At 53.2% G+C, this 18,634-nt stretch overlaps 1 protein-coding gene across 1 annotated transcript in view; it reads left to right on the top strand.

The window, feature by feature from the left end:
• Positions 1-2,504: 2,504 nt before the first annotated feature.
• Positions 2,505-18,634, top strand: part of MACF1 (microtubule actin crosslinking factor 1) — a 1,146,281-nt gene continuing 1,130,151 nt past the window's right edge. The window contains exon 1 of the mRNA XM_085648363.1: positions 2,505-2,600. The gene's annotated coding sequence lies outside the window, so the exon portion shown is untranslated. The remainder of the gene's footprint in view (positions 2,601-18,634) is intronic.

Below are 18,634 nucleotides of genomic sequence, written 5' to 3'. Positions count from 1 at the left end.
CTTAGGAGCAGTAGACAGAACATTTCTTAAGCACTGTGGCACTGTGTGGTGTGTCTGTGATTTATTTTATGTGGCATTTTGGGCTAGTAACAGTCTACTGGGCTTCTCACAGGCTGGTGGTATGCTATGGTACATAACATGGCTGGTTATATTCTATAGGATGTTGTATGGTTCTGTGGTATTCTACGTGGCATTTCCGAGCTTGTGGTGGCATTTAACTGCCCATTTCGTGGCTCATGTTATTTGATCGAACATTACATGGCTGTGGCAGTCTATGGGACATTTCTAGAGTCTGTTGTTTTGAACAAGGTATTTCATAGCTGGTCGTATTTTGTGTGACATTTATTGGTGACTATTCATGAAGCGTTTCCTGTCTGAGTTAAATTTATAAACTATTGTATGAATTGAAGGTTTTCAGTAATTTAGTTCCTGGCTGGTGACTTTTGTTGAAGCATTTCAACAACTGATATCACTCTGTACAGCATTTAGTGGCTTGAGTAATGTTAGGGGGCATATTATGGTTGCTAGAATTTTATCCGGCATTTCATGAGTTATCTATTTTCAATAAACAATTTCCTGGCATGTGACATGATGTATGACATTTCATGGCATGTTACAGCAGCATTGCAAGCCATAATATTTTCTAACAGGCTTATGATGTCTCCTGTTATCGTCCTGGCATGAGAGCTAAGAGGTCTCTCTCACCTGCCCAGTCAGTGTCCATATTGGGTTCTTCCTGACCTGCTGGGCCCGTTGTGTTCACTCCTCTCTATCCTTCTGTCTCTGACATGATATCCGTGCTTGGAAACATCTGCTTCCCTGACTTGAAGGGTGAAGTAATCGATATGCATGGACCCTTCCTTTCTCAGGGCTCTGACTGTCCATCCCTGGCTCGTCCTATGAAGTGATGGCTGTACTTGGAGCTCTGCCTCTGCATCCAAGGACTTGTGGTGTGAAGTGATGGCTATGCTCCGGGCTCTGTCTCTTCACCCCTGGCTTGGTGTTCGGTCCTTCAAACCATGATTGTATTCAACATCTCACCTGCAATGACTGAGGCTCGCTCTGCAGATGTGCTGTCTCCGGGTGGCCCTCTGTGGGGCTTTGTCTCTCCCCCGGGCTCAAGTTCTGTCTTTCCACTTCTGGCTCATGCACTAAAGTGATGGCTGTACTCTGAGCTCTGTCACTCCACCCCTCACTTTGTCGGTCCAATCCTGATTTGCTGCATCATCTCTCTACCCATGGCTCAGAGCTTTGTCTCTTCCCTCGTGGCATGGGACTCTGTCTTTCCATCCGTTGCTCAGGTCTCTGTCTCTCTACTCTCCCCTCATGGCTCGGCACTCTGCCTCTACAGCCATGACTCGGAGCTCTGTCTCTCGATTCTACCCTCATGGCTTGGAGCTCTGTCTCTCCCCCAATGACTCGGAGCTGTGTCTCTCCACTCTCCTTCATGGCTTGGAGCTCTGTTTCTCTACTCTCCCCTCATGACTCGACACTCTGCCTCTACATCCATGACTATGAGCTCTGTCTCTCCACTCTCCCCTCATGGCTCGGGACTCTGCCTCTCCACCCATGACTCTGAGCTCTGTCTCTCCACTGTCCCCTCATGGCTCGGCACTCCGCCTCTCCACCCATGACTCTGAACTCTGTCTCTCCACTCTCCCCTCATGGCTCGGCACTCTTCCTCTACACCCATGACTCTGAGCTCTGTCTCGCCACTCTCCCCTCATGGCTCAGGACTCTGTCTCACCCATGACTCTGAGCTCTGTCTCTCTACTCTCCCCTCATGGCTCGGCACTCTTCCTCTACACCCATGACTCTGAGCTCTGTCTCGCCACTCTCCACTCATGGCTCGGTACTGTGTCTCACCCATGACTCTGAGCTCTGTCTCTCCACTCTCCCCTCATGGCTCAGGACACTGCCTCTCCATCCCTTGCTTGGGCCTTTCCTTTCCACCCAATACTTGGGGCTCTGCATCTCCGCCCATGTCTTGGGTTTGTTATTTAGCTGTTACTGTTTCTGACCAAGGCTCACTCTCTGAACGCTATCTGCGCTCTCGCTGGATGGCACTGCTCCAGCTCTCTCCACGCATGGCTCACTCTCGGTCTCTCCCCCATCTCAGGCTCTTTTATTCAGCATCTCACTACTTCTGATCGAGGATCGCTCTGCGGGCGGAACTGCATGCGCTCTCTCTCTATGGCTGTGTGCGCTCTCTGAGGATGGCTGTAAGGCAGCCAATGGATGCCTCTGCCAGGCAGTGATGTGACAGCGTGAGCGGTGCTGTGTGCCTCAGCAGCTCCCCGCTTCTTATTGGGGGCGAGTCTCCTGACGGCTGAGCACCGCTCCGCGCGCTGTGGCAGGGCTGCTCTCGGATGGCTGTGACCTGCTGTGAGACGGAGCCTCGAGTGTGAGGGAGCCCGGCTCTGACCCAAGCTCGCCGCCGCACGTTTATCAGGACTTGATTGGCTCTTTCGCTCGTGGATGCGTTGGTTCCCTGGGAGACTCCATCGCTGGATGATTTCAGCGTCGCCGCCTCTCCTCCTTCCCGGAGCCGGGAGCACACCTGGCCCTTCCCCCGCCTCCCCCTCCGCAGCCTGCAGCAGGTAAGTGCCAGCTCGTATCCGGTGGATGTGTCAGCTCGCCCCATGGAGGTGTCAGCTCGCCCATGGCATGGAGCGCTCCCCGCCACCTCCGACGGGTGCCAAGGAGGGCAGACGCTCCCCAGGCGGGGAGAGCCCTCTCCGCACCCCCAACCCAACCCACCGCCTTCTAATCACAGACACTGGATAATCCTTTGTTGTGTATTTTTAGCATCGGCTCATCTTCCAGCTGTGATTGTGCAGTCAAAGCTCAGAAAATCATTTCTGCAAATCGCCCGGCAAGCGGTCCCTCACCCTCTGCTGCACGGCTCTCCCTCACCCTCTGCTGCGCGGCACCCGCGCCCCTCACTGCCACCTGCCTTGATTCACCCGCTCCCACCAGCCGTTGCTGCTTTCCCGTCTGCTTTTTTGCTCCTCACATCTCGCTTGCTTTTAATTTCGTTCTCTTTTTGTACCCTCCATCCTGTACCCCTCCCCCACCAACCATTGTGCGGTTCCCCATTTTTCCAACCCCCACTATCGTTCAAATCAGACTAGTGTGGTGTTTGTGTTTGGAGTGATCACCGCCCACAGCTGTGAGTAATGTGCGAGGTAACCTCGTGTCCATGGCATACCCGGCGCGTGCATGAGGGTGACGATGATTCTACGGCTCCCTCGCACCTGGCTTGGTCGGTGAAATGTGGTGTATACTTGTGTCTGTGCTCTTGTCACTGAGCTTGGGTGCGTGGGGAGTCTATGGCACCCCCTCACACCTAGCGTGCAGTGGCTTGCCTGTTGTCTCCCTTCAGGCCTGACTTGGGATGACAGGTGTATGTGTGTGGGTGTACCACCCTGTCTATGCTCCCATTTCACACCCAGCTGGGCTGATGAGTGTGAGGGTATCTGCCTATAATGTTCTTTCACAGCTGGTTCGGGTGGTTCGTACGAGAAACTGCCTACGGCCCTCTTTCCACAGCTTAAAGCAGGTGGTGTGCGAGGGAATAAGTATTGGGTCTCCTCATACCTGGTCAGGGGTGATGCATGAGGGTATCTGTGCCTATGGTCTGCTCTCAAACATGGCTTATGTGGAGATTGTGTATGCGTGTGAGAGGTGCTACCTCTGGGGCTATACACTTACACCTGGCTATACTCTCACACTTGGCTATACTCAAACACCTGGCTATACCAGGCTATACTCTCACACCTGGCTATACTCTCACACCAGGCTATACTTACGCACCTGGCTATACTCTCACACCTGGCTATACTCTCACACCTGCTTGGGCGTATGGCCTCCCACCGCTACTGCTTGTAGTGGTGTGTTGTAGGGGGCCCTGACCACTCTCTCCTCTCACACCAGGCTATGCTCTCACACCTGGCTATACTCTCACACCAGGCTATACTCTCACACCTGGCTATACTCTCACATCTGGCTTGGGTGTATGGCCTCCCACCGCTAGTGCTTGTAGTAGTGTGTTGAAGGGGGCTCTGACCACTCTCTCCTCTCACACCTGGCTATACTCACACCTGGCTATACTCTCACACCTGGCTATACCTGGCTATACTCTCACACCTGGCTATACCTGGCTATACTCTCACACCTGGCTATACTCTCACACCAGGCCATACTTACACACCTGGCTATACTCTCACACCAGGCTATACTCTCACACCTGGCTATACTCTCACCTGGCTTGGGCGTATGGCCTCCCACTGCTAGTGCTTGTAGTAGTGTGTTGGAGGGGGCCCTGACCACTCTCTCCTCTCACACCAGGGTATACTCTCACACCAGGCTATACTCTCACACCAGGCTATACTCTGACACCTGGCTATACCTGGCTATACTCTCACACCTGGCTATACTCTCACACCTGGCTATACTCTCACACCAGGCTATACTTACACACCAGGCTATACTCTCACATCAGGCTATACTCTCACACCTGGCTATACTCTCACACCTGGCTATACTCTCACACCTGGCTATACCTGGCTATACTCTCACACCTGGCTATACCTGGCTATACTCTCACACCTGGCTATACTCTCACACCTGGCTATACCTTGCTATACTCTCACACCTGGCTATACTCTCACACCTGGCTATATTCTCACACCAGGCTATACTTACACACCTGGCTATACTCTCACACCAGGCTATACTCTCACAACTGGCTTGGGTGTATGGCCTCCCACTGCTAGTGCTTGTAGTAGTGTGTTGGAGGGGGCCCTGACCACTCTCTCCTCTCACACCAGGCTATACTCTCACACCAGGCTATACTCTTACACCTGGCTATGCTCTCACCTGTCTTGGGCGTATGGCCTCCCACCGCTAGTGCTTGTTGTAGTGTGTTGGAGGGGGCCCTGACCACTCTCTCCTCTCACACCTGGTTATACTCTCACACCTGGCTGTACCTGGCTATACTCTCACACCTGGCTATACTCTCACACCAGGCTATACTCTCACACCTGGCTATACTCTCACACCTGGCTATACTCTCACACCAGGCTATACTTACACACCTGGCTATACTCTCACACCAGGCTATACTCTCACACCTGGCTATACTCTCACACCTGGCTTGGGTGTATGGCCTCCCACCGCTAGTGCTTGTAGTAGTGTGTTGGAGGGGGCCCTGACCACTCTCTCCTCTCACACCAGGGTATACTCTCACACCAGGCTATACTCTCACACCAGGCTATACTCTCACACCTGGCTATACTCTCAACTGGCTTGGGCGTATGGCCTCCCACCGCTAGTGCTTGTAGTAGTGTGTTGGAGGGGGCCCTGACCACTCTCTCCTCTCACACCAGGCTATACTCTCACACCAGGCTATACTGTCACACCTGGCTATACACTCACCTGCCTTGGGCGTATGGCCTCCCACCGCTAGTGCTTGTAGTAGTGTGTTGGAGGGGGCCCTGACCTCTCTCTCCTCCCACACCAGGCTATACTCTCACACCAGGCTATACTCTCACCTGCCTTGGGCGTATGGCCTCCCACCGCTAGTGCTTGTAGTAGTGTGTTGGAGGGGGCCCTGACAACTCTCTCCTCTCACACTTGGCTATACTCTGACACCTGGCTATACCTTGCTATACTCTCACACCTGGCTATACTCTCACACCTGGCTATATTCTCACACCAGGCTATACTTACACACCTGGCTATACTCTCACACCAGGCTATACTCTCACACCTGGCTATACTCTCAACTGGCTTGGGCGTATGGCCTCCCACCGCTAGTGCTTGTAGTAGTGTGTTGGAGGGGGCCCTGACCACTCTCTCCTCTCACACCAGGCTATACTCTCACACCAGGCTATACTGACACACCTGGCTATACTCTCACCTGCCTTGGGCGTATGGCCTCCCACCGCTAGTGCTTGTAGTAGTGTGTTGGAGGGGGCCCTGACCTCTCTCTCCTCCCACACCAGGCTATACTGTCACACCTGGCTATACTCTCACCTGCCTTGGGCGTATGGCCTCCCACCGCTAGTGCTTGTAGTAGTGTGTTGGAGGGGGCCCTGACAACTCTCTCCTCTCACACTTGGCTATACTCTCACACCTGGCTATACCTTGCTATACTCTCACACCTGGCTATACTCTCACACCTGGCTATATTCTCACACCAGGCTATACTTACACACCTGGCTATACTCTCACACCAGGCTATACTCTCACAACTGGCTTGGGTGTATGGCCTCCCACTGCTAGTGCTTGTAGTAGTGTGTTGGAGGGGGCCCTGACCACTCTCTCCTCTCACACCAGGCTATACTCTCACACCAGGCTATACTCTTACACCTGGCTATGCTCTCACCTGTCTTGGGCGTATGGCCTCCCACCGCTAGTGCTTGTTGTAGTGTGTTGGAGGGGGCCCTGACCACTCTCTCCTCTCACACCTGGTTATACTCTCACACCTGGCTGTACCTGGCTATACTCTCACACCTGGCTATACTCTCACACCAGGCTATACTCTCACACCTGGCTATACTCTCACACCAGGCTATACTTACACACCTGGCTATACTCTCACACCAGGCTATACTCTCACACCTGGCTATACTCTCACACCTGGCTTGGGTGTATGGCCTCCCACCGCTAGTGCTTGTAGTAGTGTGTTGGAGGGGGCCCTGACCACTCTCTCCTCTCACACCAGGGTATACTCTCACACCAGGCTATACTCTCACACCAGGCTATACTCTCACACCTGGCTATACTCTCAACTGGCTTGGGCGTATGGCCTCCCACCGCTAGTGCTTGTAGTAGTGTGTTGGAGGGGGCCCTGACCACTCTCTCCTCTCACACCAGGCTATACTCTCACACCAGGCTATACTGTCACACCTGGCTATACACTCACCTGCCTTGGGCGTATGGCCTCCCACCGCTAGTGCTTGTAGTAGTGTGTTGGAGGGGGCCCTGACCTCTCTCTCCTCCCACACCAGGCTATACTCTCACACCAGGCTATACTCTCACCTGCCTTGGGCGTATGGCCTCCCACCGCTAGTGCTTGTAGTAGTGTGTTGGAGGGGGCCCTGACAACTCTCTCCTCTCACACTTGGCTATACTCTGACACCTGGCTATACCTTGCTATACTCTCACACCTGGCTATACTCTCACACCTGGCTATATTCTCACACCAGGCTATACTTACACACCTGGCTATACTCTCACACCAGGCTATACTCTCACACCTGGCTATACTCTCAACTGGCTTGGGCGTATGGCCTCCCACCGCTAGTGCTTGTAGTAGTGTGTTGGAGGGGGCCCTGACCACTCTCTCCTCTCACACCAGGCTATACTCTCACACCAGGCTATACTGACACACCTGGCTATACTCTCACCTGCCTTGGGCGTATGGCCTCCCACCGCTAGTGCTTGTAGTAGTGTGTTGGAGGGGGCCCTGACCTCTCTCTCCTCCCACACCAGGCTATACTGTCACACCTGGCTATACTCTCACCTGCCTTGGGCGTATGGCCTCCCACCGCTAGTGCTTGTAGTAGTGTGTTGGAGGGGGCCCTGACAACTCTCTCCTCTCACACTTGGCTATACTCTGACACCTGGCTATACCTTGCTATACTCTCACACCTGGCTATACTCTCACACCTGGCTATATTCTCACACCAGGCTATACTTACACACCTGGCTATACTCTCACACCAGGCTATACTCTCACAACTGGCTTGGGTGTATGGCCTCCCACTGCTAGTGCTTGTAGTAGTGTGTTGGAGGGGGCCCTGACCACTCTCTCCTCTCACACCAGGCTATACTCTCACACCAGGCTATACTCTTACACCTGGCTATGCTCTCACCTGTCTTGGGCGTATGGCCTCCCACCGCTAGTGCTTGATGTAGTGTGTTGGAGGGGGCCCTGACCACTCTCTCCTCTCACACCTGGTTATACTCTCACACCTGGCTGTACCTGGCTATACTCTCACACCTGGCTATACTCTCACACCAGGCTATACTCTCACACCTGGCTATACTCTCACACCAGGCTATACTTACACACCTGGCTATACTCTCACACCAGGCTATACTCTCACACCTGGCTATACTCTCACACCTGGCTTGGGTGTATGGCCTCCCACCGCTAGTGCTTGTAGTAGTGTGTTGGAGGGGGCCCTGACCACTCTCTCCTCTCACACCAGGGTATACTCTCACACCAGGCTATACTCTCACACCAGGCTATACTCTCACACCTGGCTATACTCTCAACTGGCTTGGGCGTATGGCCTCCCACCGCTAGTGCTTGTAGTAGTGTGTTGGAGGGGGCCCTGACCACTCTCTCCTCTCACACCAGGCTATACTCTCACACCAGGCTATACTGTCACACCTGGCTATACACTCACCTGCCTTGGGCGTATGGCCTCCCACCGCTAGTGCTTGTAGTAGTGTGTTGGAGGGGGCCCTGACCTCTCTCTCCTCCCACACCAGGCTATACTCTCACACCAGGCTATACTCTCACCTGCCTTGGGCGTATGGCCTCCCACCGCTAGTGCTTGTAGTAGTGTGTTGGAGGGGGCCCTGACAACTCTCTCCTCTCACACTTGGCTATACTCTGACACCTGGCTATACCTTGCTATACTCTCACACCTGGCTATACTCTCACACCTGGCTATATTCTCACACCAGGCTATACTTACACACCTGGCTATACTCTCACACCAGGCTATACTCTCACACCTGGCTATACTCTCAACTGGCTTGGGCGTATGGCCTCCCACCGCTAGTGCTTGTAGTAGTGTGTTGGAGGGGGCCCTGACCACTCTCTCCTCTCACACCAGGCTATACTCTCACACCAGGCTATACTGACACACCTGGCTATACTCTCACCTGCCTTGGGCGTATGGCCTCCCACCGCTAGTGCTTGTAGTAGTGTGTTGGAGGGGGCCCTGACCTCTCTCTCCTCCCACACCAGGCTATACTGTCACACCTGGCTATACTCTCACCTGCCTTGGGCGTATGGCCTCCCACCGCTAGTGCTTGTAATAGTGTGTTGGAGGGGGCCCTGACAACTCTCTCCTCTCACACTTGGCTATACTCTGACACCTGGCTATACCTTGCTATACTCTCACACCTGGCTATACTCTCACACCTGGCTATATTCTCACACCAGGCTATACTTACACACCTGGCTATACTCTCACACCAGGCTATACTCTCACAACTGGCTTGGGTGTATGGCCTCCCACTGCTAGTGCTTGTAGTAGTGTGTTGGAGGGGGCCCTGACCACTCTCTCCTCTCACACCAGGCTATACTCTCACACCAGGCTATACTCTTACACCTGGCTATGCTCTCACCTGTCTTGGGCGTATGGCCTCCCACCGCTAGTGCTTGTTGTAGTGTGTTGGAGGGGGCCCTGACCACTCTCTCCTCTCACACCTGGTTATACTCTCACACCTGGCTGTACCTGGCTATACTCTCACACCTGGCTATACTCTCACACCAGGCTATACTCTCACACCTGGCTATACTCTCACACCAGGCTATACTTACACACCTGGCTATACTCTCACACCAGGCTATACTCTCACACCTGGCTATACTCTCACACCTGGCTTGGGTGTATGGCCTCCCACCGCTAGTGCTTGTAGTAGTGTGTTGGAGGGGGCCCTGACCACTCTCTCCTCTCACACCAGGGTATACTCTCACACCAGGCTATACTCTCACACCAGGCTATACTCTCACACCTGGCTATACTCTCAACTGGCTTGGGCGTATGGCCTCCCACCGCTAGTGCTTGTAGTAGTGTGTTGGAGGGGGCCCTGACCACTCTCTCCTCTCACACCAGGCTATACTCTCACACCAGGCTATACTGTCACACCTGGCTATACACTCACCTGCCTTGGGCGTATGGCCTCCCACCGCTAGTGCTTGTAGTAGTGTGTTGGAGGGGGCCCTGACCTCTCTCTCCTCCCACACCAGGCTATACTCTCACACCAGGCTATACTCTCACCTGCCTTGGGCGTATGGCCTCCCACCGCTAGTGCTTGTAGTAGTGTGTTGGAGGGGGCCCTGACAACTCTCTCCTCTCACACTTGGCTATACTCTGACACCTGGCTATACCTTGCTATACTCTCACACCTGGCTATACTCTCACACCTGGCTATATTCTCACACCAGGCTATACTTACACACCTGGCTATACTCTCACACCAGGCTATACTCTCACACCTGGCTATACTCTCAACTGGCTTGGGCGTATGGCCTCCCACCGCTAGTGCTTGTAGTAGTGTGTTGGAGGGGGCCCTGACCACTCTCTCCTCTCACACCAGGCTATACTCTCACACCAGGCTATACTGACACACCTGGCTATACTCTCACCTGCCTTGGGCGTATGGCCTCCCACCGCTAGTGCTTGTAGTAGTGTGTTGGAGGGGGCCCTGACCTCTCTCTCCTCCCACACCAGGCTATACTGTCACACCTGGCTATACTCTCACCTGCCTTGGGCGTATGGCCTCCCACCGCTAGTGCTTGTAGTAGTGTGTTGGAGGGGGCCCTGACAACTCTCTCCTCTCACACTTGGCTATACTCTGACACCTGGCTATACCTTGCTATACTCTCACACCTGGCTATACTCTCACACCTGGCTATATTCTCACACCAGGCTATACTTACACACCTGGCTATACTCTCACACCAGGCTATACTCTCACAACTGGCTTGGGTGTATGGCCTCCCACTGCTAGTGCTTGTAGTAGTGTGTTGGAGGGGGCCCTGACCACTCTCTCCTCTCACACCAGGCTATACTCTCACACCAGGCTATACTCTTACACCTGGCTATGCTCTCACCTGTCTTGGGCGTATGGCCTCCCACCGCTAGTGCTTGTTGTAGTGTGTTGGAGGGGGCCCTGACCACTCTCTCCTCTCACACCTGGTTATACTCTCACACCTGGCTGTACCTGGCTATACTCTCACACCTGGCTATACTCTCACACCAGGCTATACTCTCACACCTGGCTATACTCTCACACCAGGCTATACTTACACACCTGGCTATACTCTCACACCAGGCTATACTCTCACACCTGGCTATACTCTCACACCTGGCTTGGGTGTATGGCCTCCCACCGCTAGTGCTTGTAGTAGTGTGTTGGAGGGGGCCCTGACCACTCTCTCCTCTCACACCAGGGTATACTCTCACACCAGGCTATACTCTCACACCAGGCTATACTCTCACACCTGGCTATACTCTCAACTGGCTTGGGCGTATGGCCTCCCACCGCTAATGCTTGTAGTAGTGTGTTGGAGGGGGCCCTGACCACTCTCTCCTCTCACACCAGGCTATACTCTCACACCAGGCTATACTGTCACACCTGGCTATACACTCACCTGCCTTGGCCGTATGGCCTCCCACCGCTAGTGCTTGTAGTAGTGTGTTGGAGGGGGCCCTGACCTCTCTCTCCTCCCACACCAGGCTATACTCTCACACCAGGCTATACTCTCACCTGCCTTGGGCGTATGGCCTCCCACCGCTAGTGCTTGTAGTAGTGTGTTGGAGGGGGCCCTGACAACTCTCTCCTCTCACACTTGGCTATACTCTGACACCTGGCTATACCTTGCTATACTCTCACACCTGGCTATACTCTCACACCTGGCTATATTCTCACACCAGGCTATACTTACACACCTGGCTATACTCTCACACCAGGCTATACTCTCACACCTGGCTATACTCTCAACTGGCTTGGGCGTATGGCCTCCCACCGCTAGTGCTTGTAGTAGTGTGTTGGAGGGGGCCCTGACCACTCTCTCCTCTCACACCAGGCTATACTCTCACACCAGGCTATACTGACACACCTGGCTATACTCTCACCTGCCTTGGGCGTATGGCCTCCCACCGCTAGTGCTTGTAGTAGTGTGTTGGAGGGGGCCCTGACCTCTCTCTCCTCCCACACCAGGCTATACTGTCACACCTGGCTATACTCTCACCTGCCTTGGGCGTATGGCCTCCCACCGCTAGTGCTTGTAGTAGTGTGTTGGAGGGGGCCCTGACAACTCTCTCCTCTCACACTTGGCTATACTCTGACACCTGGCTATACCTTGCTATACTCTCACACCTGGCTATACTCTCACACCTGGCTATATTCTCACACCAGGCTATACTTACACACCTGGCTATACTCTCACACCAGGCTATACTCTCACAACTGGCTTGGGTGTATGGCCTCCCACTGCTAGTGCTTGTAGTAGTGTGTTGGAGGGGGCCCTGACCACTCTCTCCTCTCACACCAGGCTATACTCTCACACCAGGCTATACTCTTACACCTGGCTATGCTCTCACCTGTCTTGGGCGTATGGCCTCCCACCGCTAGTGCTTGTTGTAGTGTGTTGGAGGGGGCCCTGACCACTCTCTCCTCTCACACCTGGTTATACTCTCACACCTGGCTGTACCTGGCTATACTCTCACACCTGGCTATACTCTCACACCAGGCTATACTCTCACACCTGGCTATACCTGTCTATACTCTCACACCTGGCTTGGGCATATGGCCTCCCACCGCTAGTTCTTGTAGTAGAGTGTTGGTGGGGCCCTGACCACTCTCTCCTCTCACGCCTGATTCGGAGGCGCTGCGGATGAGGATCTTCCTCTGCCAATAGTCTTGGCTCAGGTGTGGCAGTCTGGGCTAGTGTCCGCGAGGGGCTCAGGTGTGGCGGCCTGGGCTAGTGTCTGTGAGGGGCTCAGCTGCGGTGGCCTGGGCTAGTGTCTGTGAGGGGCTCAGGTGTGGTGGCCTGGGCTAGTGTCTGTGAGGGGCTCAGGTGTGGCGTCCTGGGCTTGTGTCAGTGAGGGGCTCAGGTGTGGAGGCCTGGGCTAGTGTCTGTGAAGAGCTCAGGTGTGGCGGCCTGGGCTAGTGTCTGCGAGGGGTTGCTTCAGTGTGTAGCCTTCACTTGCCAGTCTTCGGCAGTGGGATTGGAGAAATACTTCCTGGAGGCAGTCTCCACACACCCCTGGCTTGGGGTGATGGTACTGAGAGAATCCCTCACTGCTCGCTTAGTGTCGTGGTACTTGCAGGGCACTCCTTAGTATAGGGCTTCCCTTCACTCCTTGCCACAGGGCGGTGTAATTAAGAGAGGATCCCTTGGTGTGGGGCCTCTCCTCGCCACAGGGTGGAGTCAAGTGCTGATACTTAGGAGAGGATCCCTCAGTGTAGTGTCTCCCCTCACTGCTCGCTGAAGGGTGGTAAAGAGAGGAAATCCCTCAGTGTAAGGGTCTCCTTTCACCCTCAAACACCACCACCTCAAGCCAAGATTGAGGGGAGACCGTCCACTGAGGGAAACCCTCTCAAAAACAAACGTTCCAAACAGGGGTGAAGGGAAATCCGACACCGAGGGACCTGTGGTGTGACTGAGAGCGACCCCTCGATATAGGGTTTCCCTTCACCCCCTTTTTGGAACAGTTGCATTTGAGAGGGTTTCCCACAGTGTAGGGTCTCCCCTCACCCTTGGCTTGGAGTAGTAAGTGCAGGGTCTCCCCTCACACTCAGCTTGGGATGGTTTCATCTCCTCCACGCCTGTGTGAGAAAGATTTCTGTTCTAACTCTGTACAGGTGATGACGGAGCCTGCCGTATTGCCAAGAACCAGAAATGGTGTAGCCTATAGCCACAGATTGAGTTGACGCTGTGCCCTATGGACACGCGGCGGAGTAATGGAGCATCGCCCTACGGCTGTACATACTGCTTCTCTAACAGTGTCCTGGCACGATGGAGCCATACTCTATAAATCTAGACGAGTCATACCCTATAACCCTCCACATGGATGATGTCACTGTGTCCGAAAACAACGTACTTGTCTTAGACTCACACGCAGGGTTGATGGAGCTCTACCCTTTAACCATTCACAGAGGTGATGGAGCGGTGCCTTATAGCCACACCCAGGTATTATGGAGCTCTGTCGTCTGCAAATGCACAAAGAAGATGGAGCCAAGCCTCATGGCCATGCACATGGTTGGTGGAGCTCTGTCCTGTAACCACCCACAGTGGTGATGGCGCCGTGTCTTAGAGTCACACACATGGTTGATGGAGCTCTGTCCTCTACCATGCACACAGGTGATGGAGCTGTGCTTTATACCTACACCCAAGGATTTTGGAGGGCTGTCCTCTTCCATGTGCACAGGTGATGGAGCTGTGCCTTATGGCTACACCCAGGGATGATGGAGTCCTATTCCCCACCATGTGTACAGGTGATGGAGCCTCACCTTATACCCACACCAAGTGATGATGGAGCTCTGTCATTCACCATACTCACAGGTGATGACATCATGCTTTCTTTATACCCACACCCAAGGATGATGGAGCTCTGTCCTCTAGCATGCACACAGGTGATGAAATCATGCTTTCTTTATACTCACACTCAGGGATGATGGAGCTCAGTCCTCTACAAATGCCAACAGGTAAGGAAATCATGCTTTCTTTATACCCACATTCAGGGATGATGGAGCTCAGTCCTCTAGAAATGCCAACAGGTGATGGAGCCGTGTCTTATACCCACACCCAGGGATGATGGAGCTCTGTCTTCTACCATGCACAGAGGTGATGGAGCCATGCTTATACCCACACCCAGAGGTGATGGAGCTTTGTCCTCTACTATGCACACAGGTGATGGAGTCGTACCTTATAGCTACACTCACCGATGATGGAGCTCCGTCCTCTACAAATACGCATATGTGATGGAGCCATGCCTTTTACCCACACCCAGGGATGATGGAGCTCTGTTTTCTACCATACACACAGCTGATGGATCCGTACTTTATACCTGCACCCAAGGATTTTGGAGGGCTGTCCTCTACCATGCACACAGGTGATGGAGCCATGCCTGATACCTACACCCAAGTATTTTGGAGCGCTGTCCTCTACCATGTGCACAGGTGATGGAGTCGCACTTCATACCCACACTCAGGGATGATGAAGCTCTGTCCTCTACCATGGACAAAGGTGATGGAGTCCTGCCTTATACCTACACCGAGGGATGATGGAGCTCTGTCCTCTACCATACACACAGGTGATGGAGTTGTGCCTTATACCCACATCCAGGGATGATGGAGCTCTGTCCTCTACCATGCACACAGGTGATGGAGCCGTGCCTTATACCCACACTCAGGGTGCACAGAGGTGATGGAGCAGTGCCTTATACCTACACCCAAGGATTTTGGAGCGCTGCCCTCTACCATGTGCAAAGGTGATGGAAAAGTGCCTTATCCCTCCACCCAAGATTTTTGGTGCGCTGTCCTCTACCACCCGCACAGGTGATGAAGCTGTGCCTTATACCCACACCCAGGAATGATGGAGCTCGATCCTCTACAAATGCACACAGGTGATAGAACCATACTTTCTTTTCACCCACACTCAGGGATGATTGAGCTCTGTCCTCTACCATGCACACAGGTGATGCAGTTGTGCCTTATACCCACACCCAGGAATGATTGCGCTCTGTCCTCTACCATGCACACAGGTGATGGAACTGTGCCTTATACCCACATCCAGGGATGATGGAGCTCTGTCCTCTACCATGCACACAGGTGATGGAGCCGTGCCTTATACCCACACTCAGTGAGGGTGGAGCTCTGTCCTCTTCAAATGCGCACAGGTGATGGAGTCATGCCTTATACCTTACCAAGGGATGATGAGCTCTGTCTTCTACCATGCATACAACTGATGGAGTCGTGCATTATACCCACACCTAGGGATGATGGAGCTCTGTCCTCTACCATGCACACAGTTGATAGAGCCGTGCCTTATACCCACACCCAGCGATGATGGAGCTTGGTCCTCTACCTTACACACAGTAGATGGAGTTGTGTCTTATACCCACACTCAGGAATGATGGAGCTCAGTCCTCTACAAATGTGCACAGGTGATGGAGTCGTGCCTTGTATCCACACCCAGGGATGATAGAGCTCTGTCCTCTACCATACACACAGGTGATAGATCCGTGCTTTATACCTACACCCAAGGATTTTGGAAGGCTGTCCTCTACCATGTGCACAGGTAAAGGAGCCGTGCCTTATACCTACACCCACTCAGGGATGATGACGCTCTGTCCTCTACCATGCACACAGGTGATGGAGTTGTGTCTTATACCCACACCTAGGGATGATGGAGCCCTGTCCTCTACCATACACACAGGTGATGGAGTTGTGCCTTATTCCTACACTCAGGATTATGGAGCTCCGTCATCTACAAATGCACACAGGTGATGGAGCCGTGCCTTATACCCACACCCAAGGGTGATGGAGCACTGTCCTCTACCATGCACAGAGGTGATGCACACAGGTGATGGAGAAATGCCTTATACCTCTACCCAAGAATTTTGGAGTGCTGTCCTCTACCATCAGCACAGGTGAGGGTAAAGCTCTGTCCTCTACAAACATACACAGGTGATGGAGCTGTGCCTTATTCCCACACCCAGGGATGATGGAGCTCTGTCCTCTACCATGCATACAGGTGATGGAGTCATGCCTTATACCCACATCCACGGGTGGTGGAGCTCTGCCCTCTACAAATGCACAGAGGTGATGGAGCCGCACCTTATGGCACGTTGTGTCGACGGGGCCGAGTATTAATTGTCATCAACAAGGAATATGGAGCCATACTCTCTAAATTGCAGGGAGTGGGGGTCTGCGCCATAGGCTGCATACAGGATTGGTGGAGCTCTGCCCTGTACCCATACACAATGCGGGTGGAGCTGTGAGCTCTGTCCTGTGGGCACACAAAGGGACGATAGAGAAATGCCTCACAGCTAGGACATACAGGTGAGGGATCCGAGCCTTCCAGCACCTACAGGTTTCAGGGCAGTTTCCTGTGAGCACGTACAGGGGAACTGGGACTTTGCACAGGTTGAGGGAGCCATGCCACACAGCCACACTTAATGTGCCTGCTTATCACGGCCCTGCTTATCACCCCACACAGAGCTGTGATGGAGCTGTGCCCACTAACTGTGCTGGGGAAATGCCACTAGACTTTAGTTGTGCATGTGTATGAAAGTGCCTTACTCATTAACAATGCACAAGGGGATGGCAGGGTCGTGTCCTCAAAGCATACACAGACGAAATTGAGCCATTTCCATAAACATGCACAGGGAATGAAAGAGCCATGCACGTTACCACACACGGGTGATGATAGAGCCATGCCTTCTAAATCTGCACAAGTGATTATGGGATTATAGGGGAGTGCCGTCTGATAATACACAAGAATCATTGGACTGTGCACTATAATAGTGCAGGGGGGTCATGTCCTGTATCCTTTACCTTGGACAGTAGATGATAGTACTTTCCCTTGAACTGAAGCACAAGGTATGATGGAGCGATGCCCTTTAATCATGTCCTGGGGTGATGGAACCATTTCTAGAAGCATGCACAGGAAATGCTAGAACTGTGACTTCCAGCGGAACATGGGTGAGAATGCATCACCCTGTGCTCTTATTCTTCACATGGGAGACGGAGCTGCAACCATAAATGATGCGTGAGACATTGAGCCGTGGACCAGAGCTATGCACGGGAGTGATAGTGTTGTGCCCTCTGGTCATACCCTGTGATGAGGAAGGCAGATCCATAAACAATGCATGCGACATTGAGCCGGGGACCAGAGCTTTGCAAGGGAGTGATAGTGTTGTGCCCTCTGGTCATACCCTGTGATGAGGAAGGCAGATCCATAAACAATGCATGCGACATTGAGCCGTGGACCAGAGCTTTGCAAGGGAGTGGTAGTGTTGTGTTCTCTGGTCATACCCTGTGATGAGGAAGGCAGATCCATAAACAATGCATGCGACATTGAGCCGTGGACCAGAGCTTTGCAAGGGAGTGATAGTGTTGGGCCCTCTGATCATACCCTGTGATGAGGAAGGCAGATCCATAAACAATGCATGCGACATTGAGCCGTGGACCAGAGCTATGCACGGGAGTGATAGTGTTGTGCCCTCTGGTCATACCCTGTGATGAGGAAGGCAGATCCATAAACAATGCATGCGACATTGAGCCGTGGACCAGAGCTATGCACGGGAGTGATAGTGTTGTGCCCTCTGGTCATACCCTGTGATGAGGAAGGCAGATCCATAAACAATGCATGCGACATTGAGCCGTGGACCAGAGCTATGCACGGGAGTGATAGTGTTGTGCCCTCTGGTCATACCCTGTGATGAGGAAGGCAGATCCATAAACAATGCATGCGACATTGAGCCGTGGACCAGAGCTATGCACGGGAGTGATAGTGTTGGGCCCTCTGGTCATACCCTGTGATGAGGAAGGCAGATCCATAAACAATGCATGCAACATTGAGCCGTGGACCAGAGCTTTGCAAGGGAGTGATAGTGTTGTGCCCTCTGGTCATACCCTGTGATGAGGAAGGCAGATCCATAAACAATGCATGCGACATTGAGCCGTGGACCAGAGCTTTGCAAGGGAGTGATAGTGTTGTGCCCTCTGGTCATACCCTGTGATGAGGAAGGCAGATCCATAAACAATGCATGCGACATTGAGCCGTGGACCAGAGCTTTGCAAGGGAGTGATAGTGTTGGGCCCTCTGGTCATACCCTGTGATGAGGAAGGCAGATCCATAAACAATGCA

The sequence above is a fragment of the Triturus cristatus genome, chromosome 3_2 (genome assembly GCF_964204655.1).
Source record: "Triturus cristatus chromosome 3_2, aTriCri1.1, whole genome shotgun sequence".
Taxonomy (NCBI): Eukaryota; Metazoa; Chordata; class Amphibia; order Caudata; family Salamandridae; genus Triturus; species Triturus cristatus.
This window is presented reverse-complemented; position numbering and strand designations above follow the sequence as displayed.